Source organism: Cucurbita moschata, unplaced genomic scaffold, assembly GCF_002738365.1.
Source record: "Cucurbita moschata cultivar Rifu unplaced genomic scaffold, Cmos_1.0 Cmo_Scf00083, whole genome shotgun sequence".
In the NCBI taxonomy this organism is placed as follows: domain Eukaryota; kingdom Viridiplantae; phylum Streptophyta; class Magnoliopsida; order Cucurbitales; family Cucurbitaceae; genus Cucurbita; species Cucurbita moschata.
This window is the reverse complement of record NW_019268599.1, coordinates 226,460-237,151: the sequence shown is the minus strand read 5'-3', so window position 1 is coordinate 237,151 and position 10,692 is coordinate 226,460.

Here is a 10,692-nt window from a genome sequence, read left to right as displayed (position 1 = left end):
AAAAAAAAAAAAAAAAAAAAAAAAACTAATAGAACAGATAACTCTTAGTTTTCACAAAAGTTTCGATCTTATCTTTTGCTACTTCAATTTTTATGATTACTACATTCATTCACTTCTATAAATATTAAACTACTAAACAAATGAAGTCATCTCAAACCGATTTTCATACTATTTCAAAACTTTACGATGTCTATCGGATTGGGATTGGGATGGGGCTTCAACCTTGGTTTTTCTGATCGTTCAAAACCGGATTGCGGTTGTAATGAAAAATGGATACCAATCCAAGATCTCGGTATGGAGTGCTTGCACCAAGTTGCAAAGTTTGCGCTGGAAGAGCACCATAAAAAACATTGGGAGAATTGGGCACTGAAAGGTATATGTGGAGGTTGGTATTTGGAAATCGACGCGTATAGTGTTAAGTACCGTCTCCATATTGAAGTGTCAAGCCATTTAGGATTTGTGAAAAGGTATGAAATTATTGTGTTTGAAAAGAGAGTTGAGTGTGGAAGAATCAGGTCACTCGAGTCGTTCAGGCATATATAAAGGTGTCATCGAGTTTCCTTTTAAGTTTGTCATATCGATGCTATTTGAGTTGTAATTGGACTGACGATGTACGTTAGCCACAATCAAATAGCACTAAAATAAAGCTTTATAAGTAGTCTTCTCTATGCTTTTAAACTATATGTCATGAATCTAACTTCTTGGATTTCTATTGAAATTTCCTCGAAGAATTAGGTAGTTAAATATTGAAAGGAGGGTTAATCATGTATAACTCTCAAAAAAAAAAAAAAAAAAAGTTTTATCACTCTTTTATGCAATTTAAGAGTGGTATGAACTAATTAGGTTTAAATAAAACATTGTGTATTACCGACTTTAAAATTTCTCCCACGTGTATATAGTTCTCTAAAATTTTAGATTAATTCGAGCTCTTTACTATATACATATTTATGTCATCTGAAATGAGAATATATATATATGCACTATCAAACTCAAACATGTTCATAAAAAGAATTCGCACATTTTATGAATAACCTTTCTAACATCAAAAAAATTAACAAATTTTATTCAAATAATATCAATTAAAACTTAACCAATGTCAAAATGTCGGGGTAAAGTACGGGTAAATAATTAACAACGTAAAATATGCATGTGTGTGCAACTACAATCCAGGGTAACAAGTGGTCTCTTTGTCAAGATCTTTACGCACTCTAGTTCTTTCGTGAAAGCATTTTAAGAAAGGTTGAGTATTGAAAATACGCAATAAATAACTCACTACTAGAATTAAATGTGGATACGATCACAGAAAATATCGAGAATTCGAGGGACCTATAAATGATACAAGATTGGTCAACTCCCGTGTATACAGATGAGTAGTTATCATAAGTAAAATCACACTACAATGATACAACTAAAATAAACATAAATAAGTGATAGCCACAAAGCCATATCATGAAGAGATGGTTCAATTCTCATGCCCACTCACATGGTTCACACATACGCATGACCCTACTAGATGGGCTTATATACACATAATACGGGCTAGTGTACACTCATGTTGCTGAAATATAACCGAAAGAAAGGAGTGTATCTCATATCATAATGTACGCGTCCATACATAACATACTAGAGAAGTAACCTAGAGAAGTAACCTGTGCTTGTGACATATAACATGCATAAGATCTCATATTTTAAATCAGGGTACATAGTCATGATGCAAATAATATTTCAATATATTTTCTGACATGACTTTCCTATGAGATATACATATATGTGCATGACATATCATTCATAGTTATCGCATATAGTTCATCAAGGTGTCTCATTGACATAACGTGATCATATTGTCATAACGTACGTGAATTCATTAAACCAAATCCAATTAGAGTCATTTAGCAAAGCCAAACTGAGAAGAAAGTCAGAAAGCAGCTTAGAGGTAACTGGAGGAGACTCAAGGCAGAAGCCGCAACTGGGTTGTTGAAGATTTGGGGGAGGTTGGTTAAGAGGCTGAAGTTACTACGATTCGCATACATACCTAAGTTAATTTGGAAACAAAATGTAAGGATTCAGAAATAGTGCTCAAAATATGGATGCTAACCCAGAGAATGCTCGCTCAATTATAAAAGGGCCCAAAAAGTTGCAAACTGACTGGTGACTTCATACTCCTACGTGTAAACCATGTGTAGGAAAATTAAGTACATATCCAATTGCTTGCTTAGAATAGTTACGTAGGAAAATAGACTGTTATGATAAGTCTCACTCATGAATGGTAGGTTGAGAAATAAACTTAAATGTAGGAGAGAGAAAAAAAATAATTATGAATATTTTTTGTTTTAAATTCGGTCAAAAAGCCATTACAAAGAAATGCCTAATGCACAGAGAAAAGTGATGGGGCACTTATGGCTAAACTTACCCTTACCAAAATCTATAAAAATGGCTCTACATATAGTTGTAAAAAGCGGAGAGAAAAGAACAAGTGAGAACAAGAGAGAACAAGAGAGAAGCACAGCAAACTTGTCTTAGTTAGTGTGTAATACAAAAAAAAATCTTTTGAGCACTTCTTTGTCTCCTTGTCTCTCCCCTTTTAACACCCCCTTTAAAGTTGCGTGAGAGTTATCTAAACAAGTTTGATTTAGAGCGAGCGTCTTTTTCTCTCAAGTTGGTATCGAAGCGGCTTTATTTTTCTACAAATTGGTATTAGAGCAATTATTTTCTACAAATTGGTATCAGAGTCGATGGCGAACATGATGGGACAAATGCTGCTACCACGATTGATGAAGACGAACTACGAGAATTGGAGCATCCAAATGAAAGCTCTTCTCAGTTCATAAGACGCGTGGGAGGTGGTCGAAGACGATTTTGAAGAACCGATTGATACCACGGGTTATACGGTGGCGCAAAACAAGGCGTTAAAGGAATTACAGTCAAAGGATAAAGTAGCATTATACATGCTGTTCCGGGCTGTTGACGAGTCGGGCTTTGAGAAGATTGCAAGGGCAATTACTTCAAAAGAAGCGAAGGACACTCTAGAAAAGGTGTTCAAAGGAACCGACCGAGTCAAGCAGGTGTGTCTCCAGACTCTGCGTGGTGAGTTGGAGAGCATGAAGATGAAGGAGTCAGAAAATGTATCTGACTACATTACACGTGTATAGACTGTGGCGAATCAGCTAAATCGAAACGGAGAAATGTTATCTGAGACACGGGTTGTGGAGAAAATCCTGAGGTCGTTAACAGACAACTTCGAGAATGTCGTGTGTGTCATAGAAGAGTCGAAGGACCTAGCGAAGTTCACAGTCGATGAGCTTGCTAGTTCTCTCGAGGCACACGAGCAACGTAAGAAAAAAAGGAGGAGCCACTCGATCAAGCGCTTTAGACGAAGGTGTCAATAAAGGATGGAAAAATACTCTACTCACAGAATTTTCGAGGTAGAGGTAATGGAAGCCGCGGGAATGGTCGAGCTGCTCAAGGCAATAGTCACGAAGAAAACTACCAGGAGAAGAGACTATCGAGCCAAGCAAATTGGCGTGGAAGAGGATGTATTCAAGGGCACGGTCAAGGATACAATTCAAACATCCAGTGCTTTAAATGTCAAAAATATGGTCATTACGCGAATGATTGTAACTCCAACAGATGTTACAATTGTGGCAGAATGGGTCACTATGCGAGAGATTGTCGAGCCAAAGAGAAGGTGGAAGAAACCATCAACCTAGCCTTGGATGACACAACAAATGGAGGCATCCTCTTGATGGCTCAAAACGAAGAGTCGAACACAAAAGGAGACGGGGGCGCGAAAGATGACGGCGGTAGTCTTGAGGTGGTAGAAACTGTCAGAAATGATTTGATTTGTAGCGGATTTGGCGAAATCGCGGTATCAGAGACGAGAAAATCGAAGAAGGATGAACAACCGAAGAACAGAGAGCCCGAACTCGAAGAGAGAAAACTCAAATGACCGAAAAAGCAATTCGAGGTAGAAAGAAGAAAGAGGATGAAAATTGAAGAATAAAAGAAAGAGCTGGAAACAAAAGTTGAACGGTTAAAGAAGGAAGTGACTGAGCTGAGTAAAAGTTTCTTCTGTCTAAAACAGGAAAAGGAAAAGAATGAGAAGACAATCTCTGATCTTACTAAGAAAGTTGAAGAAGGTGCGGAGAAAGAGAAAGAAATACTCATGGAGATTGAGGGTTTAGTGGACAAGCTAGCAAGGGAGAAAAAAGATATACTAACTCAACAGAGAAACTCACTCAATGTGAACCTGAATCAAGTCCAACAGGAGGCAGTAAATTTACGACACACGATTGAGACTGTAACGACCGGGCTGACCCGATGACTCTAAAAAGACGCGTAAATTTTTCAACAAAATAAAATAACCAAAACTTAAAACATATCAAACATTATATCAAAATAAAGTTTATACAAAGTATTTTAAAACACAACACAACAGTTAAAACACAAGTTAAGGGACGACACAAAAGGGTTGAAGGACGACGGGTGAGGTTTGTCTATGGCACCTGCTCTAGAGTCCGCTCCCGACCTCGACCAGCTCCTTATTTCTTGAAAAAAAATGGAGAATAAGGAATGAGTACAAGACTCCGTAAGCAGCCTACTTGTAGGCTCTTAATCGTGTCCTTGATATGCTAGGGTACCACACTTTTTGTTTTCTTGTTCTTGTTCTTGTTCTTGTTCTTGTCGTAAGTTCTTGTTATGTTTCTTAATTCGTTCTCCAAGACACTCCCCTTAAGATCTATGGTACTAGACATAAACTTGTCAACCTGTGTTTGAGGTTTCATACGTTCCAAGCGACACAGTCTTAATAGCTACGCTCAAGGCTTCTTATGTTCCAAGCAGCGTAGTCTAAGTCATACACATGACGTACCGTGGGAGTTCTTAGGAGATTCTTAATTCATGGCTAGGGTAACTTACTCTCTTCTTGCTCCATCGTGGCCATAGGTTCTCCCCATGATAGACCATAAAGGTCACGTGATCAATACATGCATGAATATGGCATAGACCATAAAGGTCACGTGATCGATGCATGCATGAACATGGCATAGACCATAAAGGTCACATAATCTAACATAGACCATATAGGTCGCGTGATCAGTGCATACATGAACATGGCATCCTGCAAATCATAACATGGCGCAGGGCATCTCATCTAGGTGAGGGGAATGAGGCCAAACATGACATCCTGCAAAGCAAACACGATGCTGGGCATCCCACCTAGAAGAGGAAAAAGGCCTCCTTAGAAAGCACCGCATGGTGGGAGTTATGGGCCACAATTAGACATGCTCAGAGTAATACCTAGCATTCTTGAATTTTGAGTCTTGAGGACTTTGGTCCCTTATGTTTGAGTGGTACCTAGCATTCTTCTTGTCTTGATGGTTGTATAGCTTGTTCTTGATTCTTAATCTTATAAGTTTCTAAGATTCTTATTTTCTTAAGGCGTAAGTTGTTATATACATTCGTGATCATATAAACCCATCGTAATAACTAGCATGAGTTATTCTAGAAGATCATAAGTTCATAATGGGATCCTTAGAGGATTCTAGAAGGGTCTTGAATCTTGACATGTTTTCTTTAGGCGTTTCCTTAAGTTCCATCTTGGCTTATGTTCCAAACTTGCTCCAACCAACTTGAAATCTCGAGCTTATCCTCGTGTCATATAAAATAGACCTTATAGGACATGGTTGGTGATTTGGAGCATATTTAGACCTTGAGCTTGGATATGACTTCTTGTTTCGTTTTTAGGAACTAACCCTTAGAGGTTGTCATGTCATATATCGTGTTTTTGTCCTGAAAACACTTTCAAAGTAACCCTTAGTTTTCTCCCCATGAGTGCATAGGTGACATTATCACAAATGTGGCATCCTGCTAGCATATCGTGTTGCAGGGCATCTCATTTAGGTGAGGAAAATAATAAGTCCATCATGACAACCTGCTCGTGGTACATATAGCAGGGCATCTCACCTAAAGAGGAATAGGAATCTCGTGGTACACTTCGTGATAGGAGATAATGGTTACTCCGGGCATGGATCCTAGCAACTTGTTAAGCATACCATCTACATTAACCTAGGTGTTTCCTTGTATTCTTAGGGATCCAAAGTTTATGTATAACGTCTTGGGTCAAGCTTGGAACTTAAAGGTTCTTCTTAGGAATAGCCCAACAGAACCTTGTGCACTTAGAATCTTATTAGCAACCAAGGGTACCTATGGGGAATCTCTTATTTCATGGATACCTCGTCAGTCATCCTAGGAGGTAAAGTCATGTGGATCATGATGTACATTTTTCCCCATATCTTGGTTTCGCTATCTAACGTTTCCAAATGACTCCCAAACTTCATTACCTTATACAACATCATGAGATAAAGATTCATACAACATTTCATAATGTTGAGAGGTCATTTAGAGCTTAACCCGTAGGTAATCTTCCTTGGGGGCATTATAATCATTTTACTCCTAATTCTTGGTTTTGATACTTAACGAGTTTCAGTGGATTTCAAACTTCACCACCTCATCAATCATCATACAATAAGATCTACTGTAGAGCTTCATAGCATTTGGAGGTCATCTAGGTCATGAACCGTAGGTAGATATCCTTAAGGGCATTATGGTCATTTTGTCTCGTTTCTTGGTTTACCTACTTATCCTTATCCATTGACCACTAAGTTTCACACATAACCTAAACATACTATAATATGTTGATCATTAAAGTTTCATGGGCATCAGGGCTCATTTAGTGGGTTATTTTAAGGTTCCTTAAATTCCGAGCAATTTGGTCGGTTCAGCACCTTAACTTATAGTTCTTTGAGTTTTGCTTTCATAGATCCTTGTGTAATACTTGGTTTAGGGTTCATATGAAAATCCAAGTGATTCCTACAAAATATTTCTTAAGAAAAGTCCAAGGTGGCTACTTACCTCATCGTCGATGTTCGGGACCTCCGTTCTTGAGCTTCCGGTATTCGAATTACTTCACATTTCCCTCCATAGACTCCTTATTGTATCTAGTTTCTGTAACCATAAGGTTTGTCATGAGAACTGGCCTGGAAGGGCGTTAAAATTGAGAAACACCGAGCGAAGGTCAGATTTGGGCTGACTTGGCCAGTTCAACTGAACTGGCCACGTCATCATCTTCTTCCTGTGGACAGGAAGAAGAAGTGCGCGTCCTTTGCGCCGCCGTCTCAAAGTGGCCTTCCACAGCCTCGATATCTTCGTTTAACCCCTCGATTTTTTCATGAAACTTAACGATGATAATAAAAGGAAGAGCTTGGGATTAATTTCATACCTTTTTGTGGATCGTAGCCTATGATATTAGCCTCCAAAGTTTGTCCAAAATCATTTTCCTCGCCGGAGCTAAAACAGGAAATTTCTTATCGGGTAGCCGATTCTAGGGGTTTTCAAGGCCCAATTTCTTCATGGAACCTCTTTCATATCCTTTTCTCATGCTATAGGAATTGGTTTGGAGGAACGTCTTTGAGTGTGGGTCCTTAATTTCGAGAAATCATTCTCGGTATGCAACTCACCTGAAACGTCGAATTTGTTACCACTTGGGTATCTTGTTATACGACATTTCCGCTCTCGATTCCTTCATAGAAATTGTGGGTAATCTTGTTTAAAAACTCTAGGAATAAGTTTGAGGAGGAATGGTGGAGAATTGCTCTCGAATTTGGAAGAAACCCGAGAGTAGGAGACCCACAATCTAAACGCTCATAACTCTCGAATGGGTGCTCAACCTTGCTCGAGTCTTGTTCCATATTGTTGCCCCTACTTCAGACTTTATAGACGGAGCTTAAACTGACATTGAAAGCTCCAGAATCGTAGTGAATTGGCGGTTGGATTTTCTAGAAAATCTGCCAAAAATATTTACTCCGGTCAAAGCCTCACCGACTTTGGTTTTGCATAATACCCGTTGGATGTGATAATCTGTCTATCTTCTAGATCATATCCAATTTTGGGGAAGATTCAATGGGTGATATTTGAGTTTTGAGAGATTTTGATCAGATTTCCACTGTAGACGCTCTGATTCTTATCAGAGTGGCATTTTCGTAATTATTCGTTCTTCCAGGGGTATTTTGGTCATTTGTCACTTTTAGAATATTTTACTATTATTTTTCCTGAAAAATCTATAATTTTTCTAAAAACCCTTCATCTCATGTTGGTCATTTTTTCCTTCTTCAACGTCTCGAAATTCCTTCTAGATAAGCAACTAAAAATCCGGGAATGTCCTTAATAATTAGAAAATGGCATTTTTGCCCTTTTTGCCCTTTTCACTTACTTTTACTTCCCAATAAACTCCTTAACATTACTTGTTAGGGTATAAGAATTACTTGATTGAGATCATCATCCTTGCTTAATCCTTTAATTCTTCCCATTTTGATCATTTGGGTCTTACATGGGCGGCTTATTCTTGTTAGATCTAATTCCTTTCATTTTTGGGTGTTACAGAGACACTCACTCTGTGATAAAACCAAACTGGAGGAAACAAGAATGCTAGCTGTAAATGTCGCTGTGGACTTACGAAGGGAATTGAAAAAACTGAACGAAGCCATGAATTCTGAGTCGAGCGTAGCAGAGAAGTGAAAAAATGAAGGGGTGGTATCACAGATGGGATGTTCTCGAGAAGATCCAAATGAAGTCTCATCAGAGAAGGACAATCCCATCTTTTCGCTCGAGGAAAAGAAAAGAAAATTGAAGAAACCACGACTGAGATCAAGAAAACGAAAACAACTCAGGAGGAATCAATGAGTAGGAGCATTTAAGTTTATGGGGGAGTTTTGTTGAGAAATAAACTTGGTAGGAGAGAGAAAAAAAAGTAATTATGAATTTTTTTTTTTGTTTAAATTCCGTAACCCTTAGGTTAGAGAGAAATGGCCTGTGGGACATAAGAGAGAAACGACTCAACGGGAGAGAAAAGTGATGGGGTAGTTATGATTATACTAAGCCTTGTAAAATCTATAAAAAGGGGCTTTACCCATTGTGGTAAAAGTCAAAGAGAAAAGGAAGTGAGAACAAGAAAGAATAACAAAGACCGATACAGCAAACTTGTCTGAGTTAGTGTGTAATACAAAAAAAAAATTTTGAAAACTTCTTTATCTCCTTATCTCTCCCTTTTCGACACCCTCTTTAAAGTTTCGTGAGAGTTATCTAAACGAGTTAGATTCAGAGCGAGCGTTTTTTTCTCTCAAATTGGTTTCGGAGTGACTTTATTTTTCTACAAATGGGTATCAGAGCAATTTATTTTATATATTGTATGTGTTTGCATCTAACTCCGATAGGGTAGTTGTATTTATTTTATATATTGTATGTGTTTGCATCTCACTTGTGGCTTCTCTTAAGGAAAAGCACGCCAAAGATAAGTGTCGGGTAAGAGAAAGATCATAATACAATGCGTAGGTGATGTCGTTGCCTGAGGAAGGGGGAGACAAGATGAATGTTTGGTTAAAGAGGACTATGTTTAAGGAGAGCTTCGGGATTAGGGTTGCTTCAGTAAGAGGGCCTAAAGGTGAAAAGTCTCAATAACTCGAAAATAGCTACGAGGATCATAGTAGGCCCTACAACGTCATTACAACCTTAAAAAGAAATTTAATCAAACAACTCTTGAATGAGTAGAGCAGAATAATGTTGATGTTTGTTCTCCATCGTGCCTAAGAGATAAGAGTCAGACTAATGAAACAAAGATTTCAGAGTCTGCGGTTAGAAAAAACCCTCCTAACTTGGTCATGAGGTCTGAGGTCTTGGTCACGAGTTCTAAGGTCTTAATCTTAGTTATGATTTAAGAACCTTAGTTCTAAAGTTCTAGGTTCTTAATTCCGAAAATTTGGATCTTGATTTATGTTCTAGTTCTTATTCTTTTTCTTGACCTTAGTCTTTTTCTTGGTTCTTTCCCAAGTTTTTGTTATATTTTTGTTTTGATACTTAATACAATCTCCCTTAGGATTTACAATACAAGTCACGAACATGATAACTTATGTCCAAGGCTTCATACGTTTCAAGCAACACAGTCTGAACCTACGTCCAAGGCTTCATGCGTTCTACGCGACGTAGTCTGAATCTGCATCCAGATCTTAATGCGTTGTCTGCGATACAATCTAAAATCTATACCCAAGGCTTCTTACATTCTAAGTTGTGTAGTTTGAAACCTACATCTAAAGATGAATAGGTTTGAGGTACCTTCAACACTTTATTCCTTCATCAAACTTGTGGGTAATCTTATTAGAAGGTGTAGATACAAGTTTGAAGGAAAATAGTGGACTATAGTTCTAGAATTTTGAAAAAACCCCATAGTAAGAAACTCAAAATCTTACAGACTATAACTCACGGTGGGAGGCATGATCAACTATCTTTTTTCATCTAGAATCGTCATATATTTGAAGTTCTCTTTTTTAGATTTTTCGCCGAAAAATCTTCTATGATAAGTGGCTCACCAACCTTCATTTTGAACTCTAGCTGTTGGATTAGATGAAGTGTGCCTCTTCTAAAACAAACTCGAATTTGGCAAAGGTCCAATGGTGGAGAATGAAGATATGACAGATTTTCTATTAGGTACTCACCGTCCCGAATTTGATTTTCTGATCCGTGACATTTTCATAAGTTTTTTAAAGTTCAAAGGTATTTTGGTAATTTATCACCCGTTAGATATATTATTATTATTTTTGTCAAAGCGAATAAGATTATTATATACTTTATAATTGACGATCAAAG